Source organism: Chlorocebus sabaeus, chromosome 24 (genome assembly GCF_047675955.1).
Source record: "Chlorocebus sabaeus isolate Y175 chromosome 24, mChlSab1.0.hap1, whole genome shotgun sequence".
NCBI classification, from domain to species: domain Eukaryota; kingdom Metazoa; phylum Chordata; class Mammalia; order Primates; family Cercopithecidae; genus Chlorocebus; species Chlorocebus sabaeus.
The window spans coordinates 50,005,295-50,028,658 of NC_132927.1; the positions used below are offsets into that span (position 1 = coordinate 50,005,295).

The window sequence follows — 23,364 nt, forward strand, 5'->3', positions numbered from 1 at the left end:
AATGAAGAATGGAATGGAGAATGGAATGGAATGAAGAATGGAATGGAATGGAGATTGGAATGGAGAATGCAATGGAATGGAGAATGGAATGGAATGGAATGGAGAACGGAATGGAATGGAATGGAATGGAGAATGGAATGAAATGGAGATTGGAATGGAGCATGGAATGGAATGGAGAATGGAATGGAATGGAGAATGGAACGGAATGGAACGGAATGGAGAATGGAATGGAATGGAATGGTGAGTGGCATGGAATGGAATGGAATGGAGAATGGAATGGAATGGAGACTGCAATGGAATGGATTGGAGTGGAGAATGGAAAGGAATGGAACGGAATGGAGAATGGAATGGAATGGAATGGTGACTGGAATGGAATGGAATGGAATGGGGAATGGAATGGAATGGAGATTGGAATGGAGAATGGAATGGAATGGAATGGAGAATGGAATGGAATGGAATGGAGTGAAATGGAGATTGGAATGGAGAATGGAATGGAATGGAGAATAGAATGGAATGGAATGGAGAATGGAATGGAATAGAATGGAGTGAAATGGAGATTGGAATGGAGAATGGAATGGAATGGAATGGAGAATGGAATGGAATGGAGAGTGGAATGGAATGGAGAATAGAATGGAATGGAATGGAGAACGGAATGGAATGGAATGGAATGGAATGGAATGGAATGCAGAATGGAATGGAAATGGAATGGAATGGAGTGGAATGGAGAATGGAATGGAATGGAGATTGGAATGGAGAATGGAGAATAGAATGGAATACACATTGAAATGGAGAATGGAATGGAATGCAGATTGGAATGGAAAGGAATGGAGATTGGAATGGAATGGAATGGAATGGAGAATGGAATGGAATGGAATGAAATGGAGAATGGAGAGGAATGGAGAATGGAATAAGAATGGAATGGAATGGAATGGAATGGAGAATGGAATGGAATGGAATGGAATGGAATGGAGTGGAAAAGAATAGAGAATGGAATGGAATGGATAATGGAATGGAGAAAGAAATGGAATGGAATGGAGAATGGAATGGAATGGAGAATGGAGTGGAATGGAGAATGGAATGCAATGGAGAATGGAATGGAATGGAATAGAATGGAGAATGGAATGGAATGGAAAATGGAATGGAATGGAGAATGGAATGGAGAATGGAATGGAATGGAATAGAATGGAGAATGGAATGGAATGGAGATTGGAATGGAGAATGGAATGGAATGGAGAATGGAATGGAATGGAATGGAGTGGAGAATGGAATGGACAATGGAATGGAATTGAGAATGGAATGGAATCGAGACTGTAACGGAATGGAATGGAGAATTGAATGGAATGGAGACTGGAATGGAATGGAATGGAGAATGGAATAGAATGGAATGGAGAATGGAATGGAATGGAGAATGGAATGGAATGGAGTGAAATAGAGATTGGAATGGAGAATGGAATGGAATGGAGAATGGAATGTAATGGAATGGAGAATGGAATGGAATGGAATGGAATGGAGTGGAGAATGGTATGGAATGGAATGGAATGGAATGGAGAATGGAATGGAATGGAATGGAATGGAATGGAGAATGTAATCTAATGTAATGTAATGGAGAATGGAATGGAGATTGGAATGGAGAATGGAATGCAATGGAGATTGGAATGTAGATGGGAATGGAATGGGGATTGGAATGGAGAATGGAATGGAATGGAATGGAGTAGAGAATGGAATGGAATGTAGATTGGAATGGAGAATGGAATGCCTTGGAGATTGAATGGAGAATGGAATGGAATGGAGATTGGATTAGAGAATGGAATGGAATGGAATGGAGTGAAATGGAGATTAGAATGGAGAATGGAATGGAATGGAGAAAAAAATGGAATGGAATGGGGAATGGAATGGAATGAAAGTGGAATGGAATGGAGAATAGAATGGAATGCAGATTGAAATGGAGAATGGAATGGAATGGAGATTGGAATGGAGAGCGGAATGGAATGGAGAATGGAGTGGAATGGAATGGAATGGAGAATGGAATGGAATGGGGAATGGAATGGAATGGAATGGAGAATGGAATGGAATGGAGAATAGAATGGAATGGAATGGAATGGGGAATGGAATGGAAAATGGAATGGAATGGAGCGGAATGGAGAATGGAATGGTATGCAGATTGGAATGGAGAATGGAGAATAGAATGGAATACACATTGGTATGGAGAATGGAATGGAATGCAGATTGAAATGGAAAGGAATGGAGATTGGAATGGAATGGAATGGAGAATGGAATGGAATGGAATGGAATGGAATGGAATGGAGAATGGAGAGGAATGGAGAATGGAATGAAGAATGGAATGGAATGGAATGAAATGGAATGGAGAATGAAATAGAATGGAGAATGGAATGCAATGGAGAATGGAATGGAGAATGCAATGGAATGGAATGGAGAATGGAATGGAATGGAGAATGGAATGGAGAATGAAATGGAATGGAATGGAGAATGGAATGGAATGGAGAATGGAGTGGAATGGAGAATGGAATGCAATGGAGAATGGAATGGAGAATGGAATGGAATGGAGAATGGAACACAATGGAATGCAATGGAAAGGAATAGAGAATAGAATGCAATGGAGAATGGAATGGAGAATGGAATGGAATGGAATAGAATGGAGAATGGAATGGAATGGAGATTGGAATGGAGAATGGAATGGAGAATGGCATGGAATGGAATGGAGTGGAGAATAGAATGGAGAATAGAATGGAATTGAGAATGGAATGGAGCCTGGAAATGAATGGAATGGAATGGAGAATGGAATGGAATGGAGACTGGAATGGAATGGAATGGAGTGGAGAATGGAATAGAATGGAATGGAGAATGGAATTAAATGGAGATTGGAATGGAGAATGGAATGGAATGGAGTGAAATAGAGATTGGAATGGAGAATGGAATGGAATGGAGAATGGAATGGAATGGAATGGAATGGAATGGAGTGGAGAATGGAATGGAATGGAATGGAATGGAAATGGAATGGAATGGAATGGAATGGAGAATGGAATGGAATGGAGAATGGAATGGAATGGAGAATTGAATGGAATGGAGATTGGAATGGAGAATGGAATGGAATGGAGATTGGAATGTAGATTGGAATGGAATGGAGATTGGAATGGAGAATGGAATGGACTAGAATGGACTGGAGAATGGAATGGAATGGAGATTGGAATGGAGAATGGAATGCGTTGGAGATTGAATGGAGAATGGAATGGAATGGAATGGAGAATGGAACGTAATGGAATGGAATGGAGAATGGAACGGAATGGAATGGAATGGAGACTGGAATGGAATTGAATGGAATGAAATGGAATGGAATGGAGAATGGATGGAATGGAGAATGCAATGGAATGGAGAATGGAATGGAATGGAATGGAATGGAATGGAATGGAGAAAAGAATGGAATGGAATGGAATGGAGAATGGAATGGAATGGAATGGAAGGGAGAATGGAATGAAATGGAATGGAGAATGGAATGGAATGGAGAACAGAATGGAAAGGAGATTGGAAGGGAGAATGGAATGGAATGGAGAATGGAATGGAATGGATTGGAATGAAATGAAATGGAGAATGGAATGGAATGGAATGGAGAATGGAATGGAATGGAATGGAGAATGGAATAGAATGGAATGCAGAATGGATGGAATGGAATGCAATGGAGAATGGAATGGAATGGAGAATGGAATGGAAAATGGAGAATAGAATGGAATGCAGATTGGAATGGAGAATGGAATGGAATGGAGAATGGAATGGAATGGAATGGAGAATGGAATGGAATGGACAATGCAATGGAATTTAATGGAGAATGGAATGGAATGGAGAATGGAATGGAATGGAGAGTGGAATGGAATGGAGAATACAATGGAATGCAGGTTGGAATGGAGAATGGAATGGAATGGAGATTGGAATGAGAGCGGAATGGAATGAAATGGAATGGAGAATGTAATGGAATGGAGAGAAATGTTGAATGGAATGGAGAATGGAACGGAATGGAGAATGGAATGGAATGGAATGGTGAGGAATGAAGAAAGGAATGGAATGGCATGGAATGAAATGGAGAATGGAATGGAATGGAGAATGGAATGGAATGGAATGGTGACGAATGAAGAAAGGAATGGAATGGCATGGAATGAAATGGAGAATGGAATGGAGTGGAGAATGGAATAGAATGGAATGGAGAGGAATGGAGAATGGAATGGAATGGAGAATGCAATGGAGAATGAAATGGAATGGAATGGATAATGGAATGGAATGTAGAATGGAATGGAATGGAGAATGGAATAGAATGGAAAATGGAATGCAATGGAATGGAATAGAATGGAGAATGGAATGCAATGGAATGGAATGGAATGGAAAAGAGAATGGTTGCAATGGAGAATGGAATGGAGAATGGAACGGAATGCAATAGAATGGAGAATGGAATGGAATGCAATCGAATGGAATGGAGAATGGAATGGAATGGAATAGAATGGAAAGGAATGGAACGGAGAATGGAATGAAGAATGGAATGGAGAATGGAATGGAATGGAGATTGGAATGGAGAATGGAATGGAATGGAGAATGGAGTGGAATGAAATGGAGAATGGAATGAAGGGAATGGAGTGGAGAATGCAATGGAATGGAGAATGGAATGGAATGGAGAATGGAATGGAATGGAGAATGGAACGGAATGGAAGGGAATGGAATGGAATGGAGAATGGAATGGAATGGAATGCAGAATGGAATGCAATGGAGATTGGAATGGAGAATGGAATAGAATGGAGATTGGAATGGAGAATGGAATGGAATGGAATGGAGTGAAATGGAGATTGGAATGGAGAATGGAATGGAATGGAATGGAGAATGGAATGGAATGGAGAGGAATGAAGAATGGAATGGAGAGGAATGGAGAGTGCAATGGAATGGAATGGAATGGAGTGGAGAATGGAATGGAATGCAGAAAGGAATGGAATGGAATGGAGTGGAATGGAATGGAGAATAGAATGGAATGGAATGGAATGGAGAATGGATTGGAATGGAGAATGAAATGGAATGGAATGGAAGGGAGAATGGAATTGAATGGAATGGAGAATGGAATGGAATGCAGAATGGAATGCAATGGAATGTAGAATGGAATGCAATGGAATGGAATGCAATGGAATAGAGAATGGAATGCAATGGAGAATGGAATGGAGAATGGAATGGAATGGAATAGAATGGAGAAAGGAATGGAATGGAATGGAATGCAGAACGGAATGGAATGGAATGGAGAATGGAATGAAAAAAGGAATGGAGAATGGAATGGAATGGATTGAAGAATGGAATGGAATGGAGATTGGAATGGAGAATGGAATGGAATGGAGAATGGAATGGAATGGAGAATAGAATGGAATGGAGATTGGAATGGAGAATGGAATGGAATGGAGATTGGAATGGAGAATGGAATGGAATGGAGAATGGAATGGAATGGAGAATGGAATGGAATGGAACGGAATGGAGAAAGGATTGGAATGGAATGGAATGGTGACTGGAATGGAATGGAATGGAATGGAGAATGGAATGGAATGGAGAATGGAGTGGAATGGAGAATGGAATGCAATGGAGAATGGAATGGAGAATGGAATGGAATGGAGAATGGAACACAATGGAATGCAATGGAAAGGAATAGAGAATAGAATGCAATGGAGAATGGAATGGAGAATGGAATGGAATGGAATAGAATGGAGAATGGAATGGAATGGAGATTGGAATGGAGAATGGAATGGAGAATGGCATGGAATGGAATGGAGTGGAGAATAGAATGGAGAATAGAATGGAATTGAGAATGGAATGGAATGGAGCCTGGAAATGAATGGAATGGAATGGAGAATGGAATGGAATGGAGACTGGAATGGAATGGAATGGAGTGGAGAATGGAATAGAATGGAATGGAGAATGGAATTAAATGGAGATTGGAATGGAGAATGGAATGGAATGGAGTGAAATAGAGATTGGAATGGAGAATGGAATGGAATGGAGAATGGAATGGAATGGAATGGAATGGAATGGAGTGGAGAATGGAATGGAATGGAATGGAATGGAATGGAATGGAATGGAATGGAATGGAATGGAATGGAGAATGGAATGGAATGGAGAATGGAATGGAATGGAGAATGGAATGGAATGGAGAATTGAATGGAATGGAGATTGGAATGGAGAATGGAATGGAATGGAGATTGGAATGTAGATTGGAATGGAATGGAGATTGGAATGGAGAATGGAATGGACTAGAATGGACTGGAGAATGGAATGGAATGGAGATTGGAATGGAAAATGGAGAATACAATGGAATGCAGATTGGAATGGAGAATGGAATGGAATGGAGATTGGAATGGAGAATGGAATGGAATGGAGAATGGAATGGAATGGAGAATGTAATGGAATGGAGTGGAATGGAATGGAATGGAGAATGGAATGGAATGGAAGGGAGAATGGAATGGAATGCAATGGAATGAAATGAAATGCAGAATTGAATGGAATGGAATGGAGAATGGCATGGAGAATGGAATGGAATGGATTGGAATGGAGAATAGAATGCAATGGAGATTGGAATGGAGAGTTGAATGGAAAGGAGAATGGAATGAAATGGAATGGAATGGAGAAAAAAATGGAATGGAATGGAGAATGGAATGGAATGGGAGTGGAATGGAATGGAGAATAGAATGGAATGCAGATTGAAATGGAGAATGGAATGGAATGGAGAATGGAATGGAAAATGGAGAATAGAATGGAATGCAGATTGGAATGGAGAATGGAATGGAATGGAGAATGTAATGGAATGGAATGGAATGGAGAATGGAATGGAATGGACAATGCAATGGAATTTAATGGAGAATGGAATGGAATGGAGAGTGGAATGGAATGGAGAATACAATGGAATGCAGGTTGGAATGGAGAATGGAATGGAATGGAGATTGGAATGAGAGCGGAATGGAATGAAATGGAATGGAGAATGTAATGGAATGGAGACAAATGTTGAATGGAATGGAGAATGGAACGGAATGGAGAATGGAATGGAATGGAATGGTGAGGAATGAAGAAAGGAATGGAATGGCATGGAATGAAATGGAGAATGGAATGGAATGGAGAATGGAATGGAATGGAATGGTGACGAATGAAGAAAGGAATGGAATGGCATGGAATGAAATGGAGAATGGAATGGAGTGGAGAATGGAATAGAATGGAATGGAGAGGAATGGAGAATGGAATGGAATGGAGAATGCAATGGAGAATGAAATGGAATGGAATGGATAATGGAATGGAATGTAGAATGGAATGGAATGGAGAATGGAATAGAATGGAAAATGGAATGCAATGGAATGGAATAGAATGGAGAATGGAATGCAATGGAATGGAATGGAATGGAAAAGAGAATGGTTGCAATGGAGAATGGAATGGAGAATGGAACGGAATGCAATAGAATGGAGAATGGAATGGAATGCAATCGAATGGAATGGAGAATGGAATGGAAGGGAATAGAATGGAAAGGAATGGAACGGAGAATGGAATGAAGAATGGAATGGAGAATGGAATGGAATGGAGATTGGAATGGAGAATGGAATGGAATGGAGAATGGAGTGGAATGAAATGGAGAATGGAATGAAGGGAATGGAGTGGAGAATGCAATGGAATGGAGAATGGAATGGAATGGAGAATGGAATGGAATGGAGAATGGAACGGAATGGAAGGGAATGGAATGGAATGGAGAATGGAATGGAATGGAATGCAGAATGGAATGCAATGGAGATTGGAATGGAGAATGGAATAGAATGGAGATTGGAATGGAGAATGGAATGGAATGGAATGGAGTGAAATGGAGATTGGAATGGAGAATGGAATGGAATGGAATGGAGAATGGAATGGAATGGAGAGGAATGAAGAATGGAATGGAGAGGAATGGAGAGTGCAATGGAATGGAATGGAATGGAGTGGAGAATGGAATGGAATGCAGAAAGGAATGGAATGGAATGGAGTGGAATGGAATGGAGAATAGAATGGAATGGAATGGAATGGAGAATGGATTGGAATGGAGAATGAAATGGAATGGAATGGAAGGGAGAATGGAATTGAATGGAATGGAGAATGGAATGGAATGCAGAATGGAATGCAATGGAATGTAGAATGGAATGCAATGGAATGGAATGCAATGGAATAGAGAATGGAATGCAATGGAGAATGGAATGGAGAATGGAATGGAATGGAATAGAATGGAGAAAGGAATGGAATGGAATGGAATGCAGAATGGAATGGAATGGAATGGAGAATGGAATGAAAAAAGGAATGGAGAATGGAATGGAATGGATTGAAGAATGGAATGGAATGGTGATTGGAATGGAGAATGGAATGGAATGGAGAATGGAATGGAATGGAGAATAGAATGGAATGGAGATTGGAATGGAGAATGGAATGGAATGGAGATTGGAATGGAGAATGGAATGGAATGGAGAATGGAATGGAATGGAGAATGGAACGGAATGGAACGGAATGGAGAAAGGATTGGAATGGAATGGAATGGTGACTGGAATGGAATGGAATGGAATGGAATGGAGAATGGAATGGAATGGAGACGAATGGAGAATGGAATGGAATGGAGAATGGAATGGAGAATGGAATGGAGAATGGAATGGTGAGGAATGAAGAAAGGAATGGAATGGAATGGAATGAAATGGAGAATGGAATGGAATGCAGAATGGAATGAAGAATGGAATGGAATGGAATGGAGAATGGAATAGAATGGAGAATGGAATGGAATGGAGAATGGAATAGAATGGAATGGAGAGGAATGGAGAATGGAATGGAATGGAGAATGGAATGGAGAATGAACTAGAATGGAATGGAGAATGGAATGGAATGGAGAATGGAATGGAATGGAATGGAATGGAATGGAGAACGGAATGGAATGGAATAGAATGGAAAGGAGAATGGAATGAAGAATGAAATGGAGAATGGAATGGAATGGAATGGAGAATAGAATGGAATGGAGATTGGAATGGAGAATGGAATGGAATGCAATGGAGAATGGAATGGAATGCAATGGAGAATGGAATGGAATGGAGAATGGATTGGAATGGAGAATGGAACGGAATGGAACGGAATGGAAACTGGAATGGAATGGAATGGTGACTGGAATGGAATGTAATGGAATGGAGAATGGAATATAATGGAGACTGGAATGGAATGGAATGGAGAATGGAATGGAATGGAATGGAATGGAGAATGGAATGGAATGGAGATTGGAATGGAGAATGGAATGTAATGGAATGGAGTGAAATAGAGATTGGAATGGAGAATGGAATGGAATGGAGAATGGAATGGAATGGAATGTAGAATGAAATGGAGTGCAGAATGGAATGGAATGGAGAATGGAAAGGAATGGAATAGAATGGAGAATGGAACGGAATGGAATGGAATGGAGAATGGAATGGAATGGAATGGAATGGAATGGAGAATAGAATGGAATGGAATGAAATGGAATGGAGAATGGAATGGAATGGAATCCAATGGATAATGGAATGCAATGTAATGTAATGGTGAATGGAATTGAATGGAGATTGGCATGGAGAATGGAATGGAATGAAGATTGGAATGGAGAATGGAATGGAATGGAGATTGGAATGGAGAATGGAATGGAATGGAATGGAGTGGAGAATGGAATGGAATGGAGATTGGAATGGAGAATGAAATGCAATGGAGATTGGAATGGAGAATGGAACGTAAGGGAGTGGAATGGAGAATGGAACGGAATGGAATGGAATGAAGACTGGAATGGAATGGAATGTAATGGAATGGAGGATGGAATGGATTGGAATGGAACGGAGAATGGAAGGGAATGGAGAATGCAATGGAATGCAGAATGGAATTGAATGGAATGGAGAATGGAATGGAATGGAGAGGAATGGAGAATGGAATGGAGAGGAATGGAGAATGGAATGGAATGGAATGGAATGTGGTGGAGAATGGAATGGAATGGAGTGGAGAATGGAATGGAATGGAATAGAATGGAATGGAATGGAGAATGGAATGGAATGGAATGAAGAATGGAATGGAAAGGAATGGAATGGAGAATGGTATGGAATGGAATGGAGAATACAATGGAATGGAATGGAGAATGGAATGGAATGGAGAATGGAATGGAATGGAATGGAAGGGAGAATGGAATGGAATGGAATGGAGAATGGAATGGAATTGAATGGAGAATAGAATGGAATGGAATGGAATGGAATGAAATGGAGAATGGAATGGAATGGAATGGATAATGGAATGGAATGGAATGGAATGGAGAGTGGAATGGAATGGAATGGAGAATGGAATGGAATGGAATGGAATGGAGAATGGAATGGAATGGACATTGGAATGGAGAATGGAGAATAGAATGGAATGCAGATTGGAATGGAGAATGGAATGAAATGGAGATTGGAATGGAGAATGGAATGGAATGGAGAATGGAATGGAATGGAACGGAATGGAGAATGGAATAGAATGGAATGGAGAATGGAATGGAATGAAATGAAATGGAGAATGGAATGGAATGGAATGGAATGGAGAATGGAATGGAATGGAGAATGGAATGGAATGGAGAATGGAATGGAATGGAGAATGGAAAGGAATGGAATGGAGAGGAATGGAGAATGGAATGGAAAGGAGAATAGATTGGGTGAAGAATGGAATGGAGAATGGAATGGAATGGAATGGAGAATGCAATGCAATGGAATGGAATGGAGAGTGGAATGCAATGGAATGGAATGGAATGGAATGAAGAATGGAATGGAATGGAGATTGAAATGAAGAATGGAATGGAATGGAGATTGGAATGGAGATTGGAATGAAATGGAGAATGGAATGGAATGGAATGGAATGGACAATAGAATGGAATGTAATGGAATGAAGAATGGAATGGAATGGAGAATGGAATGGAAGGGAGAATGGAATGGAATGGAGAATGGAGTGGAATGGAGAATGGAATGGAGAATGGAATGGAATGGAGAATGGAATGGAATGGAATGGAGAATGGAGTGGTATGGAATTTAGAATGGAATGGAATGGAGAATGGGATGGAATGGAGAATGGATTGAAGAAAGTAATGGAATGGAATGGAATGGAATGGAGATTGGAATGGAGAATGGAATGGAATGGAGAATGGAATGGAATCGAATGGAGAATGGAATGGAATGCAATGGAGTGGAGAATGGAATGGAATGGAGAATGCAATGGAATGCTGAATGGATTTGAATAGAATGGAGAATGGAATGGAATGGAATGGAATGGAGAATGGAATGAAATGGAATGGAGAATAGAATGGAATGGAATGGAGAATGGAATGGAATGGAGAATGGAATGGAATGGAATGGAAGGGAGAATGGAATGGAATGGAATGGAGAATAGAATGGAAAGTAGATTGGAATGAAGAATGGAATGGAATGGAGAATGGAATGGAAAGGAATGGAATGAAATGAAATGGAGAATGGAATGGAATGCAATGGAGAATGGAATGGAATGGATTGGAATGGAGAATGGAATAGAATGGAATGGAGAATGGATGGAATGGAATGGAGAATGGAATGGAATGGAGATTGGAATGGAAAATGGAGAATACAATGGAATGCAGATTGGAATGAAGAATGGAATGGAATGGAGATTGGAATGGAGAATGGAATGGAATGGAGAATGTAATGGAATGGAGTGGAATGGAATGGAATGGAGAATGGAATGGAATGGAAGGGAGAATGGAATGGAATGCAATGGAATGAAATGAAATGCAGAATTGAATGGAATGGAATGGAGAATGGCATGGAGAATGGAATGGAATGGATTGGAATGGAGAATAGAATGCAATGGAGATTGGAATGGAGAGTTGAATGGAAAGGAGAATGGAATGAAATGGAATGGAATGGAGAAAAAAATGGAATGGAATGGAGAATGGAATGGAATGGGAGTGGAATGGAATGGAGAATAGAATGGAATGCAGATTGAAATGGAGAATGGAATGGAATGGAGAATGGAATGGAAAATGGAGAATAGAATGGAATGCAGATTGGAATGGAGAATGGAATGGAATGGAGAATGTAATGGAATGGAATGGAATGGAGAATGGAATGGAATGGACAATGCAATGGAATTTAATGGAGAATGGAATGGAATGGAGAGTGGAATGGAATGGAGAATACAATGGAATGCAGGTTGGAATGGAGAATGGAATGGAATGGAGATTGGAATGAGAGCGGAATGGAATGAAATGGAATGGAGAATGTAATGGAATGGAGACAAATGTTGAATGGAATGGAGAATGGAACGGAATGGAGAATGGAATGGAATGGAATGGTGAGGAATGAAGAAAGGAATGGAATGGCATGGAATGAAATGGAGAATGGAATGGAATGGAGAATGGAATGGAATGGAATGGTGACGAATGAAGAAAGGAATGGAATGGCATGGAATGAAATGGAGAATGGAATGGAGTGGAGAATGGAATAGAATGGAATGGAGAGGAATGGAGAATGGAATGGAATGGAGAATGCAATGGAGAATGAAATGGAATGGAATGGATAATGGAATGGAATGTAGAATGGAATGGAATGGAGAATGGAATAGAATGGAAAATGGAATGCAATGGAATGGAATAGAATGGAGAATGGAATGCAATGGAATGGAATGGAATGGAAAAGAGAATGGTTGCAATGGAGAATGGAATGGAGAATGGAACGGAATGCAATAGAATGGAGAATGGAATGGAATGCAATCGAATGGAATGGAGAATGGAATGGAATGGAATAGAATGGAAAGGAATGGAACGGAGAATGGAATGAAGAATGGAATGGAGAATGGAATGGAATGGAGATTGGAATGGAGAATGGAATGGAATGGAGAATGGAGTGGAATGAAATGGAGAATGGAATGAAGGGAATGGAGTGGAGAATGCAATGGAATGGAGAATGGAATGGAATGGAGAATGGAATGGAATGGAGAATGGAACGGAATGGAAGGGAATGGAATGGAATGGAGAATGGAATGGAATGGAATGCAGAATGGAATGCAATGGAGATTGGAATGGAGAATGGAATAGAATGGAGATTGGAATGGAGAATGGAATGGAATGGAATGGAGTGAAATGGAGATTGGAATGGAGAATGGAATGGAATGGAATGGAGAATGGAATGGAATGGAGAGGAATGAAGAATGGAATGGAGAGGAATGGAGAGTGCAATGGAATGGAATGGAATGGAGTGGAGAATGGAATGGAATGCAGAAAGGAATGGAATGGAATGGAGTGGAATGGAATGGAGAATAGAATGGAATGGAATGGAATGGAGAATGGATTGGAATGGAGAATGAAATGGAATGGAGAATGGAATGGAATCGAATGGAGAATGGAATGGAATGCAATGGAGTGGAGAATGGAATGGAATGGAGAATGCAATGGAATGCTGAATGGATTTGAATGGAATGGAGAATGGAATGGAATGGAATGGAATGGAGAATGGAATGGAATGGAATGGAGAATAGAATGGAATGGAATGGAGAATGGAATGGAATGGAGAATGGAATGGAATGGAATGGAAGGGAGAATGGAATGGAATGGAATGGAGAATGGAATGGAATGGAGAATAGAATGGAAAGTAGATTGGAATGAAGAATGGAATGGAATGGAATGGAATGAAATGAAATGGAGAATGGAATGGAATGGAATGGAGAATGGAATGGAATGGATTGGAATGGAGAATGGAATAGAATGGAATGGAGAATGGATGGAATGGAATGGAGAATGGAATGGAATGGAGATTGGAATGGAAAATGGAGAATACAATGGAATGCAGATTGGAATGGAGAATGGAATGGAATGGAGATTGGAATGGAGAATGGAATGGAATGGAGAATGGAATGGAATGGAGAATGTAATGTAATGTAATGTAATGTAATGGAATGGAATGGAATGGAATGGAATGGAGAATGGAATGGAATGGAAGGGAGAATGGAATGGAATGGAATGGAATGAAATGAAATGCAGAATGGAATGGAATGGAATGGAGAATGGAATGGAGAATGGAATGGAATGGATTGGAATGGAGAACAGAATGCAATGGAGATTGGAATGGAGAGTTGAATGGAATGGAGAATGGAATGGAATGGAATGGAATGGAGAATGGAATGGAATGGAGAGGAATGGAATGGAGAGGAATGGAATGGAGAGGAATGGAGAATGGAATGGAATGGAGAATGGAATGGAATGGAATTGAAAGGAATGAAGAAAGGAATGGAATGGAATGAAATGAAATGGAGAATGGAATGGAATGAAGAATGGACTGAAGAATGGAATGGAATGGAGAATGGAATGGAATGGAATGGAGAATGGAATAGAATGGAGAATGGAATGGAATGGAGAATGGAATGGAATGGAATGGAGAATAGAATGGAATGGAATGGAGAATGGAATGGAATGGAGAATGGAATGGAATGGAGAATGGAATGGAATGGAATGGAAGGGAGAATGGAATGGAGAATGGAATGGAATGGAGAATAGAATGGAAAGTAGATTGGAATGAAGAATGGAATGGAATGGAGAATGGAATGGAATGGAATGGAATGAAATGAAATGGATAATGGAATGGAATGGAGAATGGAATAGAATGGATTGGAATGGAGAATGGAATAGAATGGAATGGAGAATGGATGGAATGGAATGGAGAATGGAATGGAATGGAGATTGGAATGGAAAATGGAGAATACAATGGAATGCAGATTGGAATGGAGAATGGAATGGAATGGAGATTGGAATGGAGAATGGAATGGAATGGAGAATGGAATGGAATGGAGAATGTAATGGAATGGAATGGAATGGAATGGAATGGAGAATGGAATGGAATGGAAGGGAGAATGGAATGGAATGGAATGGAATGAAATGAAATGCAGAATGGAATGGAATGGAATGGAGAATGGAATGGAGAATGGAATGGAATGGATTGGAATGGAGAATAGAATGCAATGGAGATTGGAATGGAGAGTTGAATGGAATGGAGAATGGAATGAAATGGAATGGAATGGAGAATGGAATGGAATGGAGAATGGAATGGAATGGAGAGGAATGGAATGGAGAGGAATGGAGAATGGAATGGAATGGAATGGAATGGAATGAAGAAAGGAATGGAATGGAATGGAATGAAATGGAGAATGGAATGGAATGAAGAATGGACTGAAGAATGGAATGGAATGGAGAATGGAATGGAATGGAATGGAGAATGGAATAGAATGGAGAATGGAATGGAATGGAGAATGGAATGGAATGGAATGGAGAGGAATGGAGAATGGAATGGAATGGCGAATGGTATGGAGAATGAAATGGAATGGAATGGAGAATGGAATGGAATGGAATGGAGAATGGAATGGAATGGAGAATGCAATGCAATGGAATGGAATGGAATGGAATAGAGAATGGAATGCAATGGAGAATGGAATGGAGAATGGAATGGAATGGAATAGAATGGAGAATGGAATGGAATGGAATGCAGAATGAAATGGAATGGAATGGAGTATGGAATGAAGAATGGAATGGAGAATGGAATGAAATGGAATGAAGAATGGAACGCAATGGAGATTGGAATGGAGAATGGAATGGAATGGAGAATGGAATTGAATGGAATGGAGAATGGAATGGAATGGAGTGGAGAATGGAATGGAATGGAGGTTGGAATGGAGAATGGAATGGAATGGAGAATGGAATGGAATGGAGAATGGAACGGAATGGAACGGAATGGAGAATGGAATGGAATGGAATGGAATGGTGACTGGAATGGAATGGAATGGAATGGAGAATGTATGGAATGGAGACTGCAATGGAATTGAATGGAATGGAGAATGGAACGGAATGGAACGGAATGGAGAATGGAATGGAATGGAATGGAATGGAATGGTGACTGGAATGGAATGGAATGGAATGGGGAATGAAATGGAATGGAGATTTGAATGGAGAATGGAATGGAATGGAGATTGGAATGGAGAATGGAATGGAATGGAATGGAGTGAAATGGAGATTGGAATGGAGAATTTAATGGAATGGAGAATAGAATAGAATGGAATGGAATGGAGAATGGAATGGAATGGAGAGTGTAATGGAAAGGAGAATAGAGTGGAATGCAGATTGGAATGGAGAATGGAATGGAATGGAGATTGGAATGGAGAGCGGAATGGAATGGAGAATGGAATGGAATGGAATGGAATGGAGAATGGAATAGAATGGAGAATGGAATGGAATGGAGAGGAATGGAGAATGGAATGGAATGGAGAATGGAGTTGAATGGAATGGTGAGGAATGAAGAAAGGAATGGAATGGCATGGAATGAATTGGAGAATGGAATGGAGTGGAGAATGGAATGAAGAATCGAATGCAATGGAGAATGGAATGGAATGGAATGGAGAATGGAATGGAATGGAAAATGGAATAGAATGGAATGGAGAGGAAGAGGAATGGAGAATGGAATGGAATGGAGAATGGAATGGAGAATGAAATGGAATGGAATGGATAATGGAATGTAATGAAGAATGGAATGGAATGGAATGGAGATTGGAATGGAATGGAAAATGGAATGGAATGGAGAATGCAATGGAATGGAATGGAATAGAGAATGGTTGCAATGGAGAATGGAATGGAGAATGCAATGGAATGCAATAGAATGGAGAATGGAATGCAATAGAATGAAATGGAATGGAATGGAATGGAGAATGGAATGGAATGGAATGGAATGGAGAATGGAATGAAGAATGGAATGCAGAATGGATTGGAATGGAATGGAGAGTGGAATGGAATGGAGAATGGAATGGAATGGAATGGAGTGGAGAGTGGAATGGAATGGAGAATGGAATGGAATGGAGAATGGAACGGAATGGAACGGAATGTAATGGAATCGAGAATGGAATGGAATGGAATGGAGAATGGAATGGAGTGGAGATTGGAATGGAGAATGGAATAGAATGGAGATTGTAATGGAGAATGGAATGGAATGGAATGGAGTGAAATGCAGCTTGGAATGGAGAATGGAATGGAATGGAGAATAGAATGGAATGGAATGGAGAATGGAATAGAAAATGGAATGGAATGGAGTGGAATGGAGAATGGAATGGAATGGAGATTGGAATGGAGAATGGAGAATAGAATGGAATACACATTGGTATGGGGAATGGAATGGAATGCAGATTGGAATGGAAAGGAATGGATATTGGAATGGAATGGAATGGAGAATGGAATGGAATGGAATGGAGAATGGAATGGAATTGAGAATGGAATGGAGAATGAAATGGATTGGAATGGAGAATGGAATGGAATGGAGAATGGAGTTTAATGGAGAATGGAATGCAATGGAGAATGGAATGGAATGGAATGGAGAATGGAATGGAATGGAGAATGGAATGGAATGGAGAATGGAATGCAATGGAATGGAATGGAAAGGAATAGAGAATAGAATGCAATGGAGAATGGAATGGAGAATGGAATGGAATGGAATAGAATGGAGAATGGAATGGAGATTGGAATGGAGAATGGATTGGAGAATGGAATGGAGAATGGCATGGAATGGAATGAAGTGGAGAATGGAATGGAGAATGGAATGGAATTGAGAATGGAATGGAATGGAAACTGGAAAGGAATGGAATGGAATGGAGAATGGAATGGAATGGAGACTGGAGTGGAATGGAATGGAATGGAGAATGGAATAGAATGGAATGGAGAATGGAATGGAATGGAATGGAGTGGAGAATGGAATGGAATGGAATGGAAATGGAATGGAATGGAGAATGGAATGGAATGGAGATTGGACTGGAGAATGGAATGGAATGGAGGTTGGAATGGAGAATGGAATGCATTGGAGATTGAATGGAGAATGGAATGGAATGGAATGGAGAATGGAAGGTAATGGAATGGAATGGAGAATGGAACGGAATGGAATGGAATGGAGACTGGAATGGAATGGAATGGAATGAAATGGAATGGAATGCAGAATGGAATGGAATGGAATGGAATGGAATGCAGAATGGAATGGAATGGAATGGAATGAAATGAAATGGAATGGAGAATGGAATCGAATGGAGAATGCAATGGAATGCAGAATGGAATGGAATGGAATGGGATGAAATGGAATGGAGAATGGAATGGAATGGAATGGAGAATAGAATGGGATGGAATGGAATGGAATGGAGAATGGAATGGAATGGAATGGAAGGGAGAATGGAATGGAATGGAATGGAGAGTGGAATGGAATGGAGAATAGAATGGAAAGGAGATTGGAAGGGAGAATCGAATGGAATGGAGAATGGAATGGAATGGATTGGAATGAAATGAAATGGAGAATGGAATGGAATGGAGAATGGAATGGAATGGAATGGAGAATGGAATAGAATGGAATGGAGAATGGATGGAATGGAATGGAATGGAGAATGGAATGGAATGGAGATTGGAATGGAAAATGGAGAATAGAATGGAATGCAGATTGGAATGGAGAATGGAATGGAATGGAGAATGGAATGGAATGGAGAATGGAATGGAATGGAGAATGTAATGTAATGGAATGGAATGGAATGGAATGGAGAATGGAATGGAATGGAATGGATAATGGAATGGAATGGAGAATGGAATGGAGTGGAATGGAAGGGAGAATGGAATGGAATGGAATGGAGAATGGAATGGAATGGAATGAATGGAATGAAATGGAGAATGGAATGGAATGGAATGGAGAATGGAATGGAATGGAGAATGGAATGGAATGGATTGGAATGGAGAATAGAATGGAATGGAGATTGGAATGGAATGGAGAATGGAATGAAATGGAATGGAATGGAGAATGGAATGGAATGGAGAATGGTATGGAATGGAGAGGAATGGAGAATGGAATGCAATGGAGAATGGAATGGAGATGGAATGGAATGGAGAATGGAATGGAATGGAATGGAGAGGAATGAAGAAAGCAATGAAATGGAATGGAATGAAATGGAGAATGGAGAATGGAGTGGAATGGAGAATGGAATGGAATGGAGAATGGAATGGAATGGAATGGAATGGAGAATGGAATAGAATGGAGAATGGAATGGAATGGAGAATGGAATGGAATGGCGAATGGAATGGAGATTGAAATGGAATGGAGTGGAGAATGGAAGGGAATGGAGAATGGAATCGAATGGAATGGAGAATGGGATGGAATGGAGAATGGAATGCAATGGAATGGAATGGAATGGATTGGAATAGAGAATGGAATGCAATGGAGAATGGAATGGAGAATGGAATGGAATGGAATAGAATGGAGAATGGAATGGAATGGAATGGAATGCAGAATGGAATTTAATGGAATGGAATGGAATGGAAGGGAATGGAGAATGGAATGAAGAATGGAATGGAGAATGGAATGGAATGGAATGAAGAATGGAATGGAATGGAGATTGGAATGGAGAATGGAATGGAATGGAGAATGGAATGGAATGGAATGGAGAATGGAATGGAATGGAATGGAATGGAGTGGAGAATGGAATGGAATGGAGAATGGAATAGAATGGAATAGAGGGGAATGGAGAATGGAATCGAAAGGAGAATGGAATGGAGAATGAAATGAAATGGAATGGATAATGGAATGGAATGGAGAATGGAATGGAATGGAGAATGGAATGGAATGGAGAATGGAATGCAATGGAATGGAATGGAATGGAATAGAGAATGGTTGCAATGGAGAATGGAATGGAGAATGGAATGGAATGGAGACTGCAATGGAATGGAATGGAATGGTATGGAGAATGGAATGGAATGGAATGGAATGGAATGGAATGGAATGGAGTGGAGGATGGAATGGAATGGAATGGAATGGAAATGGAATGGAATGGAGAATGGAATGGAATGGAATGCAATGGAGAATGGAATGCAATGTAATGTAATGGAGAGTGGAATGGAATGGAGATTGGAATGGAGAATGGAATGGAATGGAGATTGGAATGGAGAATGGAGTGGAATGGAATGGAGTGGAGAATGTTATGGAATGGAGATTGGAATGGAGAATGGAATGCAATGGAGATTGGAATGGAGAATGGAATGGAATGGAACGGAGAATGGAATGGAATGGAATGGAATGGAGAATGGAACGGAATGGAATGGAATGAAGACTGGAATGGAATGGAATGGAGAATGTAATGGATTGGAATGGAATGGAGAATGGAATGGAATGGATAATGCAATGGCATGCAGAATGGAATTGAATGGAATGGGGAATGGAATGGAATGGAGAGGAATGGAGAATGGAATGGAGAGGAATGGAGAATGGAATGGAATGGAATGGAATGGAGTGGAGAATGGAATGGAATGGAGTGGAGAATGGAATGGAATGGAGAATGGAGAATGGAATGGAATGGAATGGAGAATGGAATGGAAAGGAATGGAATGGAGAATGGAATGGAATGGAATGGAGAATAGAATGGAATGGAATGGAGAATGGAATGGAATGGAATGGAAGGGAGAATGGAATGGAATGGAATGGAGAATAGAATGGAATGGAATGGAATGAAATGAAATGGAGAATGGAATGGAATGGAATGGAGAATGGAATGGAATGGAATGGAATGGAGAGTGGAATGGAATGGAATGGAATGGAGGATGGAATGGAATGGAATGGAGAATGGAAAGGAATGGAGATTGGAATGGAGAATGGAGAACAGAATGGAATGCAGATTGGAATGGAGAATGGAATGAAATGGAGATTGGAATGGAGAATGGAATGGAATGGAGAATGGAATGGAATGGAGAATGTAATGGAATGGAATGGAATGGAGAATGGAATGGAATGGAATGGAGAATGGAATGGAATGGAATGGAGAGTGGAATGGAATGGAATGGAGAATGGAATGGAGAATGGAATGGAATGGAATAGAAGGGAGATTGGAATGGAATGGAGAATGGAATGGAATGAAATGAAATGGAGAATGGAATGGAGAATGGAATGGAATGGAATGGAGAATGGAATGCAATGGAATGGAATTGAATGGAGAATGAAATGGAATATTATGGCATGGAGAATGGAATGGAATGGAATGGAGAATAGAATGGAATGCAATGGAATGGAATGGAGAATGGAATGGAATGGAATGAAATCGAGAATGGAATGGAATGGAATGGAATGGAATGGAGAATGGAGTGGAATGGAGAATGGTATGGAGAATGGAATGGAGAATGGAGTGGAATGGAATGGAGAGGAATGGAGAATGGAATGGAATGGAGAATGGAATGGAATGGAATGGAGAATGAAATGGAATGGAATGGAATGGAGTGGAATAGAGAATGGAATGGAATGGAATAGAATGGAATGGAATGGAATGGAGAATGGAAGAGAGAATGGAATAGTCATACAATGGTCATACAATGGAATATTAAACAGCAGTAAAAATGAATGAATTACAGTTTTATGCTACATGGATGAATCATACAAATATAATGTTAAATAAAAGAAGCCAGACACGGGGTACATACTATATCATTCCTGTGGTCCTATTTGGGAGGCTGAAGCAGGAAGATTGCTTGAGTCTGGAAGTAATGAGCTGTGATCACACCACTGCACTCCAGCCTGGGTAACAGAGCAAGACCTTGTCTTTAAAAAAACAAACAAAAAACAAGGAAAATAAGATATGGGTGTTAGATATTAGGACAGAATATATCTTTTGTGGTTGTAGTGACTGGCAGGGGGCCTGAGGCAGTTTTGGGAGTTCTGATAATCTTTTCTTTCTTAAATCTGGGTGCTGGTAACTAGCTTGTATTCACTTTATGAACCTTTATCAATCTGTACATTATAATGTGTACACTTTGTATGTTGTGCATCAATATAAAGTTCACTTGTCCCACAAACAAATGCTCAGAGGTGTACAGAGAGGTCAAACTATGCTCACTGCCATAAAGAACATATCCCTCTTGGAAGGCATCACTGAGGAAGAGAGGCACTGGGGTTTGTTCTTAATAAAGGGTAGGATTTAGATGGAGAGTTTAGATGCAGAGTTAGATGGAGGAGAGTTGAGGAGAAGATTACAAAATGAAGGAACTTTAACCTAGGCACTGTGGCGTGCACCTGTAGATCCAGCTACTCGGGAGGCTGAAGCATGAAGATCCTTTGAGTCCAGGAGTTCAAATCCAGCCTGGGCAACATAGCAAGCCCTGTCTAAAAAAAAAATTTTTTTTAATTAAAAAAAAAATAAATTTAAAAAAAGAAGAAGAAAGAAAGTCTTCAGAGAAGAGAAGCGGAAAGAAAAGGGAAAGAAAAATGAAGGCACTTTGTTAACCAGTAGGCCAGAGGTAAAAGTGTGCAAGATGAGTTTGGGAGACAATGAGTTGATCTGGTTAGCTGGAGTGCAGGGTAAATGGCTAAAAAGTTAAAACTGAATAGTCAACTGGGGTCAGACTGGCTTCAAATGCTAAAGCTCAGATGGGTGGCCCTTGGCCCAGTGAGAGCCAGAGATGTGCTTTGTTTCCTCTACAGTGATTCTTTTTTCTTTTTTTTTTTTTTTTTTTGAGACGGAGTCTCGCTCTGTCACCCAGGCTGCAGTGCAGTGGCTGGATCTCAGCTCACTGCAAGCTCCCTCTCCCGGGTTTACGCCATTCTCCTGCCTCAGCCTCCCGAGTAGCTGGGACTACAGGCGCCCGCCACCTCGCCTGGCTAGTTTTTTGTATTTTTTAGTAGAGACGGGGTTTCACCGTGTTAGCCAGGATGGTCTCGATCTCCTGACCTCGTGATCCACCCATCTCGGCCTCCCAAAGTGCTGGGATTACAGGCTTGAGCCACTGCGCCCGGCCATGATTCTTTTTTCAATGTAGCCCCAATGTTCAGCAATTGGGGGAGGTCATATAAAACGACAATTAGAGTAGTTCAGATTTTTAGCAGTACTGTGATTACACATTTTATTGTGGGATATGAGGAATATTTCTTTATGCTTAACATAGAAAGCTTTTTTTTTTTTTTTGGAGATGGAGTCTTGCTCTGTCGCCCAGGCTGGAGTGCAATGGCATAATCTTGGCTCACTGCAACCTCCGCCTACCAGGTTCAAGCGATTCGAAAGCTTTTAACCTGTACAGAACTTACTTATGTTTCTGCTTGGTACTTGTTGGCTTTTTTTTTTTTTTTTTTTTTTTTTTGAGAGAGGGTCTTAACTCTGCCTCCCAGGCTGGAGTGCAGTTGCATAATTACAGCTCACCACAGCCTGGATCTCTTAGGCTCAAGTGATCCTCCCACCTCAGCCTCCAAAGTAGTTGAAGACGACAGGCTCACACCACCATGCCTGGCTATTGTTTTACATTTTTTGTAGAGATGGGGT

General features: G+C 40.4%; 1 protein-coding gene across 1 annotated transcript in view; it reads left to right on the forward strand.

Annotated features, from left to right (window-relative positions):
- The window catches only part of DNAL1 (dynein axonemal light chain 1), a 74,601-nt gene that overhangs the window by 44,489 nt on the left and 6,748 nt on the right, over nucleotides 1-23,364 (forward strand). The window lies entirely within an intron of this gene.